General features: G+C 33.4%; 2 long non-coding RNA genes across 16 annotated transcripts in view; one reads left to right on the top strand and one right to left on the bottom strand.

The window, feature by feature from the left end:
- The window catches only part of LOC140712033 (uncharacterized), a 257,877-nt gene that overhangs the window by 155,179 nt on the left and 88,253 nt on the right, over positions 1-14,445 (top strand). For all 13 annotated transcript variants that reach the window (XR_012093464.1, XR_012093452.1, XR_012093457.1 and 10 more), the window contains exon 3: positions 4,376-4,450. This is a non-coding gene — a long non-coding RNA (uncharacterized lncRNA). The remainder of the gene's footprint in view (positions 1-4,375; positions 4,451-14,445) is intronic.
- LOC103238493 (uncharacterized) overlaps positions 1-14,445 on the bottom strand; it is a 634,265-nt gene that overhangs the window by 20,525 nt on the left and 599,295 nt on the right. The gene's annotated exons all lie outside the window — the stretch shown is intronic.

The raw sequence follows: 14,445 nt of genomic DNA on the forward strand, positions 1-14,445 counted from the left end.
TCTAGGATCATTGTGTCGATGTGTCTATGATCATTGCCCAGAACACTAGCAAATGGAGGTAAAGATAACTTAAACATAACTTACATTCCTTTAGCTAAGGCTTTCTCTAGATTTATGAAATAAAAGGAGCATAAAGTATCCAGTCTGGCTGTTTTGCCTACTTTGAAAGTAGATAATGCTCCTCGTGGCCAGGTTAATACAGAATCTTCCACTGTGATATATTCGATGGGTAAAATGGATGAAGCAACTTTCAAATGTCTGTTCAATCCAAATGAAACAGGGTATATATTTTAAGACCTTTATGTTAAGGTTTGTCTAATTGGAGCTTCAAGGAACAGATACTGTAGTTCCTGTAATTTGTAAATCTGAAGGAAAATATTTGAATATTGTGGTTCCTTTTATTTGAGAATCTGAAGGAAAGAAAATGTAATCACAATTATGGTAAATACTGTTCTGGTTACTCTATGTAGTTTTTAAAAATGTTTGCTATAACCTTGTTAGAGAGGTATCATTTTTTATTTTAAAAATAGGATAATATAATAATAGATTATTTGACTAAGTCAAGTCATACTTCCAGGAACTGAAAAAAAAAAATGAAATTGACCATTTAAACATCATGGATTTTTTCTTTTTTTCCTGAGGGAAAGACTAGGAAAATGATTGGTCTGATTATAATTGTCTATCTTTTTTGAAATGGGTAAACAGTCTACCTGATTGAGGGACATAAAAATAGTTCTTCATCTTTTTTCTTTTTTCTTTTTTTTTGAAATTTCCTTCATTATTCCATAAAACAAGAGGATCAAGTTCTCTTAGAACTTATCTGAAACTCCTTCTGTTTTGGCAGAACTCAGTCACCTAGGGCATAAGAATCTAAAGAGGAAATTGTTTTCAAAATGTAGAAAAACATGTCACTTTTCTTTTAAAACTATTTCCAGAAGATCTAGAAAATTGAATGAGTTTCTAAATATTTTTAAGAGAATAGGGAGAATAAGAAACTTCCCTTAGGCAGCAGTAGTCAATGTTCTGTCTTTAGGTTAACCAAAGGCATTGTAGTATATGGAAAGAGCAACTAAATCAAAGTTAGAAGCTGGCTCAAAGTGAGTCTATTACTTTCCTAGTTTTACAATCCGTACATTTTATTATACTTTTAATCTTCAGTTCCAATATATGTAAGATAGAAACAATAATATATACTTAAAAGATATATAACAAGATGCATGTGAAAACATCTTCATTCTGTATTAGATGCTCTATAAATGTTTTCCATAATAGGATAAACCCTTCTGTTCTATAAGATTGTGATTGAAAAGACTGTTGTCAGAGACCAAATTTAGTTTTAAACAGAGAGAGAGAAGTTGTTTATATGTCCAACGGACAGATACCTCATTTATATATTGAACAAGCTGGCTCCACCAATCAGAATAACTGTATTATGCCATGGTAGCAATCCCCTCCACCAAATTTCAAGGGCTTTTTCCAGCAAAGGTTTATTTATTGCACATGTTTTATGTATGTCATGACTCTGCTGGAGCATCTGCTCTATATCTCCTTGTGGGCTACTGGAGCAACCACTATTTTCAGTGTTGCTGGTGACCATGGCAATAGAAAAGACACAGTATAAAAAACTGGATGTTAAAATATGAAGCTGGAAATAATAGACACTGGGGACTCCAAAAGAGGGGAGGTTGAAAAGGGAATGAGGGTTAAAAAATTTCCTATTGTATGCAATGTGTTCCCTACTTGGATGATGACTGCATTGGATACCCAAACTTCACCATTATGCAATGTGTATCCATGTAACAAACAACAATCATGGACTCCCTGAATCTAAAATTTTTTTAAAAGTTAAATATTTTGATTCTAAAGACACAAATCACTTTTGCTTACATTTCTTCAGCTAAAACATATTATGTAACCACGTTCAGCCTTTATGGGGTATAGAAATTCAGTTCTACATTCAGAAGGCAGGAAGCCAAGGAATATAATTAATGACTGGCTTTGTTTTTTATTTTTTTATAGTAAATAGTACATGTCTGACCTTTTTTCTGAAATTCATACCACCCATAAATGATCATTTGTTGGGTGTCTATCACTAAAGTTTAGTTTCATAAGCCACTTTACTGAGGTAAGATTGACATTTAAAAATTATGTGTATTTAATGTATACAACATGATGAGTTTGGAGATACATATAAACCTGTGAAACTATTTCCACTATTAAATCTATAAACATACCTGTCATCTCTCACAATTTCCTCCTGCCCCCTTTATTATTTATTTATTTTTATTTAGTTTTTGTGGTAAGAAAACTTTACAATCTATCTTCTTAGCAAATATTAAGTATAAAATACAGTATTGTTAGCTACAGGCACGATGTTGTATAGTGAGACTCTAAGACTTACTTATCTCGCATAGCTGACATTTTGTACACTTTGAGCATCACCTCCCCATTTCTTCTACCTCAGCTACTGGTAATTCTACTCTGTGCTTCTATAAGTTTGACTATTTTAATTTCTACACATAAGTGAGATCATACAGTATTTGTCTTTTAATGTCTTCCTATATGGAGTCTGGTAGGATTGGGTTCCAACTCTATAGGCCTCATTTAACTTCGTCACCCTGTGAGGGTCTTATCTCCAAATACAATCATAGGGATTCAGGCACACTCATACAACTTCATTTAACCTTAGTTACCTCTTTAAAGGCCCCATCCCCACATACAGTTATATTCTGAAGTATTCATTTATGGAGTTTCAACATATAATTTGGGATGGGCCCACAAGTCATAAACACCATCTTTTAAAGCCCATAAACACCATTTTTAAAATACTTTCTATGTTAATAAATTCAGCTTTGTATTTCTGTCTTTAAACCCCACTCAGCAAAACATAAACCCCTGCAGTTAACCAAATATAACATCTTAATTAAGTTATAAGAATCTATACATAGTTACTCCAAGGCAAAGTTAAACATACCAAAAATCTGGTGTAGAGTCCACACATAGTTTTCTCTTTTTTTTTTTTTTTTTTTTTTTTTTGAGATAGAGTCTTGCTATGTCGCCCGTGCTGGAGTGCAATGGTGTGATCTCGGTTTACTGCAAACTCCACCTCCTGGGATCAAATGATTCCCCTGCCTCAGCCTCCCAAGTAGCTGGGATTACAGGCACATGACAGACACCATGCCCAGCTAATTTTTGTATTTTTAGTAGAGACAGGGTTTCACCGTGTTGGCCAGGTTAGTCTTGAATGCCTAAATTCATGATCCACCTGCCTCGGCCTCCCAAAGTGCTGGGATTACAGGCATGAGCAGCCACATAGCTTTCTAAGCATGCCCTTTGTATGATCCCAGCCCTAACTCCAAAGGATTTATCAACGATACGCATCCATCTTCCTAAGGGGAATACTATGGCCAAGATTTCTGCTTATTGGTTTAAACGTCTCTGGAAAAAAATATCCACTGTAATTGTGAAGTCTAATACAAGTTTTCCCTGTAAGGTATACATACAGAATATATATAGTGTTATATGGGCCCCTTCAAATAAATGCTTCAAGTTCCCCTGTCCCCAATATCTTTCTCCTTTTCTTTCTACCCCATATTGATTAACTGCTAAGTGCTTTTCATTCTACATTTATATTGTCTATAAAATTCAGCACCCTTTTAAAATCACTACTGGTTCACATTATGATTCACCTGGACTACTAAAATCACATCCTCTGATTTTTGATCTCTGCCTTCCAATGTTTTAACCATACAAATTATAGTCTATATTGTTATTAAAATGTATTTCCTTTAGAAACTAAATATTGTCACTTTTCTGCACAAAGCCTGTTCTTTATGATAGTTTTTTTAAAAAAGCACTCACACTTTCCATGACATTCAAACCCTTCCAATTTATCTCAATTTATTTTTTAGCTAATTCTTAATTTAGCCATGATGTTGCACCATTGAAACTTTAAAAGAAAAAATTTCCCAGCCTTATTAAGGCATAACTGACAAAACATATATATATATATATATATTTTTACTGATTGCAACATATTTTGATAGATGTATACATTATTAAATAATTAAGCCAAAAGAATTAACATATCCACCACTTCATATATAATTACATTTTTTAAATTTTAATTTTATTTTTAATTGACAAGTAATAATTTTATTTTGGGGTACAATGTGATATTTCAATACACACATGCATCATGGAATGATCAAATCAAGGTAATTAGTATATCTATCACCTCAAATATTTATTAATTTGTGGTTAGAACATTTTAAATGTTCTCATTTAGCTATGTTGACATATACCATAATTATTAACTATAATCACCAAGCTGTGCAGCATCTCACCAGATTTATTTATTTTTTCTATCTAACAGAAACTTTGTGTCCTTTGACCAACATCTTTTTTTTTCCCCCGTCTACCCTCTTTCCTGCCACCACTCCAGTTCTTGGTAAGTACCATTCTACTCTTTACTTTCCTGAGTTTGACTTTGTAAATATCGCATGTAAGTGACATCATATTCCATTTGTCTCCTTGTTACTGACATACTTCGCTTAGCATAATGTCTTCTAGTTTCCTCTATATTGTTGTATATGACAGAACTTCCTGCTTTTTTTAAGGCTGAAAAGTATTCCATTATGTATACATACCACATTTTTTCTATCCATTCAGCCCCTGATGTGCACTTGGGTTGTCTCTGTATGTTGGCTGTCATGAATAATGCAGAAACATTCATATAATGGGAATGGAGACATTGCTTTGTCATACTTGTTTCAATTTCTTAAGATACAGACCCAGAAGTGGGATTGCTGGATCATGTGTTAATTCTACTTTTAGTTTTTGTGAGGAATCTCCGTAGTGTTTCCAAAATGACTGTACTAATTTACAGTGCCACCAACAATGTACAAAGGCTACATTTCCTCCACATTCTTGCCAACATATGTTATCTTATCTTTTTGAGAATAGCCATTCTAACAAGTGTGAAGTGACATCTCATTATGGCTTTTATTTGCATTTTTCTGATAATTAGAGATGTCGAACATTTCTTCATGTGTCAGTTGGCCATTTGTATGTCTTTTTTAAAGAAAAGTCTATTCAGTTCCTTTGCCAATTTTTAATAGGTTTATTTTCATATTATTGAGTAGTTTGAGTTCCTTGTATATTTTTTATGTTAGACCCTTGTCAAACATGATTTGCAAATGTTTTCTCCAATTCTGTGGGTTTTTTAATTCTGTGAATTGTTTCCTTTGCTACTTTTAGTTTGAGGTAATCTCATTTGTCTATTTTTGCTTTTGTTATCTGTGTTTTGGGGATCATATCCAAGAAATCACTGCTAAGACTAATGTCATGGAGCATGCTTCCTGTGTTTTCTTCTAGTAGTTTTACAGTTTCAGGTCTTATGATTAAGTCTTTGATACATTTTTAGTTAATTCTTGTATAATGGGTGAAATAAGGGTCCATTTTTATTCTTCTGCATATGAATATCTAGTTTTCCCTCCCTGATTGTTGAAGAGACTGTCCTTTCCTCATTGTGTATCTTGGCACCTTTCTGTCAAAAAATCAGTTGTCTGTAAATGTTTGAATTTCTGGACTCTCTATTGTGTTCCACCAGTCTGTATGTCTGTGTTTATGCTAGTACCATACTGTTTTGGTTACTATAGCTTTGTAGTATGTTTTGAAGTCATGTAATGTGATGCCTCCAGCGTTGCTCTTTTTGCTTAAGATGATTTTGGCTATTTGGGGTCTTTTGTGGTTCTCATCATTTGAATTTGACTCTATTTTTAATAACATGCCTTCTTTTCCTTATTTCCTACACATTCTGTGTTTCCTTTCTTCTGTGCCTTTGCTTAAGCCAGTTGTTCTCAAAGTATGGTATAGAGACCACTTAAGTTCCTGAGATACTCTGCAAGTTCAAGACTAAAACTATGTACACAGTAACATTTAGATGCTACTTACCTTCTAAAGTCTTATTCTCATATCACTTTATAAAGTGGAGTTTTCCAGAGACTGTAAGATATGTAATATTGCAACACATTGAATGCATAAGATACAAAAACCCAGCCACCTTATTAAGATAGACATAAAAGAGATTTGCAAAAAAAAAAAAAAAAAAAAAAAAAAAAATAGTAAACAAGGACACTTTTTTCACTAAATACTTTTGTTTTGTAAACTAATTTTTTTAAATAAAAATATGTTGTCTATGTTGACATGCATGGGCTTATTATTTTATTTTAAATTAAATTAGTAAATCAGTATTTTTTAAATGTCAGTTTTAATTCATAATATGGAAACATCAATGGGTATAGTGCACATTTTAACAAATCCTTTCTGATGTTAGGTAATTTTCTGAGTGTCAAGGGATTCTAAGACCTGAAAGTGTTAGTACTACTGACTTAATTTGTTCCTTTTCATTAAAATATATTTTCTTATGTGAAACATTTACACAATGGAATACTATGCAGTGATAAAAAGGAATCAGGTCATGTCTTTGCAGGCACAGGGATGGAGCTGGAAGCCATTATTCTCAGCAAACTAACACAGGAACAGAAAACCAAACACTGCATGTTCTCACGTAAGTGGGAGCCGAACAAAGAGAACACATGAACACAGGGAGAGGAACAACACACACTGAGGCCCATTGTGGAGGGCAGGGAGAGGGACAGCATCAGGATAAACAGCTAATGCATTTGGAGCTTAATGCCCAGGTGATGGGTTGATAGGCGCAGCAAACCACCATGACACATGTTTACTTATGTAACAAACCTGCACATCCTGCATATGTATCCCAGAACTTAAAATAAAATTGAAAAAAAATCCCACATTAATTTATTGACATTGCATTATTATGTATCAAATATATAAATTTTAAATATGAAAAATATATATTTTCTATTTTCTCCTTGATGCTAGAATTCTATATGTCCTTTAAGAATCAAGTTGTGTATTACTCCTATAAAAATCTTAGATCCTACTTCAGCACTGTGAAGTCATGCTCTCACAGTCTGCCATGCATTTACATTGTTATTCAATTTTACTTTGCATATAGAGTAATTTCAAAATTGTTAACCCACATCCCCATGGGAAATGATTTTATGAATTAGAATACAGAGTGTATATACAGTTCCTTTTGCCTTTAGTATTTCAGATTTCACTCGTTTTCAAACCTACTCAGGTCAGCACCTTTAATCCCTACTCCTATCCTTGAGTTTGCTTCATATAGTTGTAACAGTTAGATGCTTTTTTCACAGTCTGCATTTCAATCCTTTTAAACAATTTATTAAGTCATGTACATCTAAATTTAATTTTTGTTCTGTAAAGTTTTATGGGTTTTGAAATATGCATAGTGTCATGTATTTACTATTAAAAGTACCATGCAGAATAGTTTCACTTACACTAAAATCCTTGTGCTTCTACTATTCAACACCCCACACATACTTTAAACTCTTGGCAAGCTCTGATCTATCATCACTGCAATCTTGCCTTTTTCAGAATGTCTTATAAATGGATCAGTAGGTAGATTTTCAGACCAGCCTTTTTTCAATTAACAATATACATTTAAGATTCTTACATGTGCTTGCATGGCTTGATAGCTCATTCCTTTTTATTGATGAGTAGTATTTCACTGTATGGCACAGCTTTTTTATTCATTCACATATCAAAGTACATCTTGGTTGCTTCCTATTTTTGGTGATTATAAATAAAGTTACTCTAAACATTTCTATGTAGGCTTTTGTGTAGACACAAATTTTAAAATTAGTTGGGCACATACCTAGGAACAGGATTGCTGGGTGGTGGTAAGACTATGTTTAGTTTTGTAAGAAACAGCCAAACTCTTCCAGTGTCTTCACCAGTTGCATTCCTACCAGCAATGAATGAGAGTTCCTGTTGCTCCATATCCTTACCAGCATTTACTTCAGTTATTTTAAAAATATTTTGTCCATTCTAGTTGGTGTGTAGTAGTATCTCCATACATTTAAAAACAGGCTTATTTTATATTTATAGAAGAGTCATGGTGCTAATTCTTTAAAAATTGTTTGACAGTTTTACTTCTAGTATCTCTTTTGTCTAAAACCCCAATTTTAGCAATATGGGAATTAGTCACAATATGCAATTATATGAAATTCTGTAATGAATATGACTATTTCTGCATATGTATATTGATATGAAGCTGCTATTAATCATATTCAGTTAATTCAAGCTAGTAGGCATATGGATTTAATATGAACAAGGTAAGTTGATTTTGTTTTATTTTTCTCTGATATTCATCAGTTGGAATGGAAGCACTGAATATGAACTCACTACCTTATAAATATTGGTTTATTTTCCTCCAAGTGCATGTTCTATAAAATTATTGATGTTAATGTGCAAAGTTGCTACTGAATCTGAGACAACTAGCAGCTATAGAATAAGTAGAAAACAGTGATATGTGATTTGTGCTGCAATAAGGTCACTTATTTTGACATTCACTTCATTCAGTTATTTCATATTTATATAACTTGATAACATACTGTTAGGGGCTTACGGGTTATTGAAGTTCGTATAATTTAATTTATGGTGAGAAACATCAAAAATATTTTAAGTTCAAAAGGAAAACACTTTAGGCTGATTGTGGAATTAGAATTAGTAGGGTTTTAAATAAAGAGTGATTGTAGTTCAATTTTTTTTTGAGGGTGGGGGAGGTAAAAGGATAAACCCATATGAGATTTGGGGGAAGCTTTTTTTTTTAAAATTAATATTTCACTATTGTCATGTGAGTTTCAGTCCTAAGATATCAATAAAGTATTTCTACAATTCTGCTCACCAGAAGAATCTGAGATTTAGGAATATATGCACAAACACAGATTGCATTTCTTATAAAGATGTTTCTAGGCCGGGCGCGGTGGCTCAAGCCTGTAATCCCAGCACTTTGGGAGGCCGAGACGGGCGGATCACGAGGTCAGGAGATCGAGACCATCCTGGCTAACACGGTGAAACCCTGTCTCTACTAAAAATACAAAAAACTAGCCGGGCGTGGTGGCGGCGCCTGTAGTCCCAGCTACTCGGGAGGCTGAGGCAGGAGAATGGCGTGAACCCGGGAGGCGGAGCTTGCGGTGAGCAGAGATCTGGCCACTGCACTCCAGCCTGGGTGACAGAGCCAGACTCCGTCTCAAAAAAAAAAAAAAAAAAAAAAAAAAAAAAAAAAAAAAAAAAAAAAGATGTTTCTAAAAATGTTATCAATTCTTTAGAAATTTGTCCAATCTAATGGTGTGAAAGAGATGATAGGATGATTATATGAGAGAATCATTCAGTATGGGGGCAAAAAGGCCAACATATCCCAGGACTACCAGCAAAGGCTAGCTCTATTTTTCTTGCTTCCAAGTTGCAGCAAGAAAAGTCTCTTTAAAATTGCTATGAAAATGTGACAAACAATGCACATAAAAATAAAATTAAGAATTTATCTTATAAATATCGATTAAAAAGACAAAACTAAAATATTAGCAAGTAGAATTTAGTAACTCATCAAAAAACAAATATACCCTGGCTAAATGGATGTAATGCCTTGAAGTTCTCAGCACCCCCTTCTTGTTTGGTGAGTTGATCCCATGCACAGACTACAACCTTTGTTGCTGTAAAGCTGTTGAGCATTAGATTTTACACACCTTAATAACTAAGTGATAGTTATACCTCCTGATTTATACATTCTACATCACATATCTGGCTAGAAAGCAAACAGGAGAAAGAATAGTGCGATGTACAAAATTTGGGCTTCGTTGTCATAGAGATAAGCATTTGAATCATGCTGTGCTGCTTATGTTCTTGAAAAAGTTATATAACATCTTGGAGCTTCATTTTGTCTACCTGTAAAACATATATTCTGATATTTATCACACTGATTTTTAGTTAAATAAATGGAAGGACTAGCACTTTATAGTCACCTAATAAATAGTCTCCCCATTCCCCAGTTTGGTAATCAATAATCAAATCTCAGGAACTTTACTGTTAGTCCCCTAATGACTCTTCTGTCTTCCCAAAATTATTTAGGATGGGAAAAATATAAAAAGGAGTATATGAAATAATCACCACCACCCCCCCGCCAAAAGAAAAAAGCCAAGAAGGCTTTATAGAGGAATTCTATCACATCTTTCAAGTTCAGACAATATTATCTCTTCAATGATAGCCAGATTGGAGCACGCTCTTAAACATTTTTAAAAAGGGTTATTTTGAAAGTCTCTCTAAAATTGTTATGAAAATGTGACAAAGACTCAATATAAAAAGAGAATTATGGATTTACTTAAAACTACTGATTTAAAAATCACAAAATATTAGCAAACAGAATTTAGTTACCCATTAAAAATTGATATATCCTGGCTAAATGTATTTAATAACAGGAATGCAATATTGGGTCAATATTAGGATATGTATTGATATAATATAGTACATGAATCAATGTATTAAAACATATTATCACGTGCTTACATGCTGAAAATACATTTTCAAAAATTTCACACACATTCTTGATTTTAAAAGTCTCAGAACTATAAGGATTGACTGATATTCCCTCAGTATTATAAACTATGTTTATCTCAAAAGAAGCACCAGTTTTGGCTGAGTGCTGTGGCTCATGCCTGTAATCCCTGCACTTCGGGAGGCCGACGTGGGTGGATCACAAGGTCAGGAGATCAAGACCAGCCTGGCCAAGATGGTGAAACCCCATCTCTACTAAAAATACAAAAAAAAAAAAAAAAAAAAAAAAAAAAAAAAAAAAATTAGCCAGATGTGGTGGCGAGTGCTACTCAGGAGTCTGAGGCAGAGAATTGCTTGAATCCAGGAGGTGGAGGTTGCAGTGAGCCGAGATTGCGCCACTGCACTCCAGCCTGGGCAACAGAGCTAGACTCTGTTTCAAAAAAACAAACAACAACAACAACAAAACACAAAACACCAGTTTCATGCTCAATAAGGAAATACTAAAGTCAGGAATAAGATAAAAATTCCAGCCATCATCCATACTAGGTAACATTTTATTATGGTATTAGTCATTAAAAGTAGATAAATGTTACAGGTATAAGAATTGAAAGAAGGCAAAATGATCACTATTTTCAGATGAGACTATTGTATACCTGGAAAATCGAAGAGATTCCACTGAAAAAAAATGCTATAAATGATAGGAATTCAATAAGGTTGTGAGCATGCTTTTTCTAAAATATTTCAGCCTCTCCTGAATTTTGAAAAGGTTTTTGGTTAGATTTCCTTTGGTGCTTTCCAGAGATGTCAAATGCAAGCTACAGCTATAAAGATGTATGTAAAAACAGATTGAGGTATAGCACTGAGCTCCCACCTCTTTTCTATGATCATCATCTCCATTCTAAGAGTGTGAATATTTAAACACTAAGAGAGAATGAACATGTCACCATTATTAACAGTCAGGTACTTTGTATGGCTTTACCACACTTGGTTTCAAATGGGAAGTAGACTAATCTGAGTACTATCAAAGGGAAATAAGCACCTAGCTATGAAGGATGCAGGAACCACTAGCTGAAGAAAATGAATCTACTCAATTTGATTTCTTAGTTTCATCTCAAATTCCCTCATATTCTACATAAGAGTAGAGAAATCAAATAAAATGGTTGTGACAGTTCCTTCAAAAGACTTCCCTTACAAAGACTTCTAAAACAAAATCATTTTTTTCTGTTATTTGCAGAATGCTTCATAGATTCCATAATTCTTGCTGAATTTGCAAAAGCATACACCAAGATATATAGGCAAATATCTGGGGTAAAATTATATAAGTATTATCATAGATGTATGTATCACTGCTAATACAGGAAAATGCAATGTTAGTTGTGATAAAATTAGGTACCATGAACAAGAGGTTCCTTATTTTCTCTGTATCAGTCCAAGGTAAATCAGAAAAGCAGACTGGAATAAAAGAGCTCTTGCAGAAATTAAAATTAAGGAATTTTACTAAATTATTAGGTTGTTTCTCATTCAGAAAGGCATTTAAGAATATATATTAAAGTTACTCAAAAGAACTTAGAGAAGCAATTGAAATAACACATTCTTTAAGTTAAATATTTTTTGAAGTCTGTTTCAAAAGTAGAGTCAGCATCTACTTGAAATATATTATCATTATGCAGGCAAGAATCAATGTGCCTTTCTTCACTCTGAATTTTTAACATTTAAATTTCTAGTTATGAATATGACCTCTTCTAATTTTTAAAAACATGTCACACTCAGAGACAAATCCAAGTTCTGGGAGGCCTCAAGCATATACAATTTTGAGTTCGTCTTTGAGAAAAAGAGTGCAAAATTACAAACGTACAAATGGGTTTGAAATTGAATATTAATGTAAAATAATAAAAGACATTCCAATGAATTTCTGTGGACTAACTCAAGTTCCTTTTTTCTCAGACCTCTTTAAGTAATTTACAAGTATTCCTTAGACAGAAATGCTTTCTGGTTGCTGCCTGATTTATCCTACCTGAACACTATATAAATCTTAGCAAATCCCAGCACTCACAGAGGCAGAAGCAATTAAGGATACTGAAGCTTAAACTTCATCAGGCTCATGGTAAATTTACCTCTGGTTCCATTCTAAGCCACTCCAGGTCATATCAAACTAACAAAGCAATAGCAAATTCAGTCCTTATTGCATTTCCATGTGTTCCAAGTATTATGCATTGAAACCAAGTTTAAAATAAATTGATAGCTCCCCTTTTAGTTACATAGTCCTCTTACAAAAGTGGTTTTCCACATTACACATCAGAATGATCCCGGGCACTGTTTAAAATACCAGTGCCTACATCTCACTCTAAGAGATCCTGATTTAATTTGTCCTTACTAAGCATCCATGGTCTTTTAAAAGCTCTTAATTCTAATGTGTAGCAAGTCAAGAATCATTGGCTTAAAGAGTTATAAGATTATAAAATATTTATCATACTTGGCCAATAAAATCTGCATTCTGGCTGGTAGTTAAAAATGTACAATACATTTATCTCTTTATTTCAGATTCCTGAAAGCATGAAACCATATACAGATACTAAATGTCCACTTAACAATGCCTCAAAGACAGGATAGAGGAGAATCACAAAAATAATTTAGAAAATGCTAACTTTTCTTTTTCCTAGAAAAAGAGGGATTGGACAAATTAGAAAGGATGTGATACGTATTGATACATTTTTTGTAGACTATAATAATAAACCAAAGAAGAAAATATTAAAAATAAATGAAAAATAAAAGCATCAAGCAAGGTAATGGAATATGAGATGTTAAATATTCCTGGATGACTAAAAATTGCTAGCTGTAGCACATCTGTAGGTGGGGAATTTTTTTTTAAGACATCAAATTAAAGATTCTGACAGTGTGATTTGTTATGACATGATAAGTTCTGTCATTTTGATTTTCCTATCTTCCTTCCCTCTCTGTTTTATTTAATAGAAAACATGAATTTTCCTGGACACTATTGTAACAATTATCATTCAGTCATTCAGTCTTCCAAGGGGAAGACAGAATGGCAAAATAAATAAATAAACTGCTGATATTTTAGAAAAGTAAATATTTTTCTTAAGAAAAATTTATCTGCTCTACTTTAAATAAAAATAGAAAGTGTCAGTTTGAAATTAAAAAAAAAATGTATTATATTTTGATATTCAATGTGAGCTAAATTCCCTTTAGCTCCAGAGTTGGCAATGGTTGAAAGCAAAAATTGTGTCTGTACAGATGAAAATAAGTTGAGAGTTGGAAAAAATGACCTAATTTAGTTGTCTTCAAAATTTCTTTTTGCTCTGGAATTTTTTCTTTCAACAAAATCTTACTCAATATCTGAATATGGAAACAGGAATAGCAGAGCTGGCCTGGGAGAGCAGGAACTTGGGAAAGTTCATATACAACTCTTGATGGGTTGGGATGAAAGTGCCTCATGACTTTTACCTTTTCAGTAACATTTGTAGCACATTTTCAGAGGAATGTGTGTAGCACACGAGAGGAATGTGAAAAATAGTTTAGAAACACTAATCCAGGGAATTCAGATTTCAGATTCTGCTGCTAACAATATAGATTTCTTTGTTTTTTAAGAGATGATCGTTTCCACTAGTATCAATAGATATAAGCAAATAATGATTTGTTTTCCATCTTGCTAATGTGCAGACTCTATGGCTCTAAATCCATTGAAATGTAGAATATAATTGAATTCATGCTACATTTACTGAAAAGAATTCTACTAGAAGCTGCTGGTATCCAGAACTAAGTAAAATGAGAGAGCAGGTTAAAAAAGGAGAAATATCTGTTATCCCAGCACTTTGGGAGGCCGAGGTGGGCGGATCACAGAGTCAGGAGATGGAGACCATCCTGGCTAACATGGTGAAACCCCGCCTCTACTAAAAAAAAAAAAAAAAAAAAAAAAAAAAATTAGCTGGGCCTGGTGGCGGGCGCCTGTAGTCCCAGCTACTTGGGAGGCTGAGGCAAGAGAAT

Source organism: Chlorocebus sabaeus, chromosome 1 (genome assembly GCF_047675955.1).
Source record: "Chlorocebus sabaeus isolate Y175 chromosome 1, mChlSab1.0.hap1, whole genome shotgun sequence".
In the NCBI taxonomy this organism is placed as follows: Eukaryota; Metazoa; Chordata; class Mammalia; order Primates; family Cercopithecidae; genus Chlorocebus; species Chlorocebus sabaeus.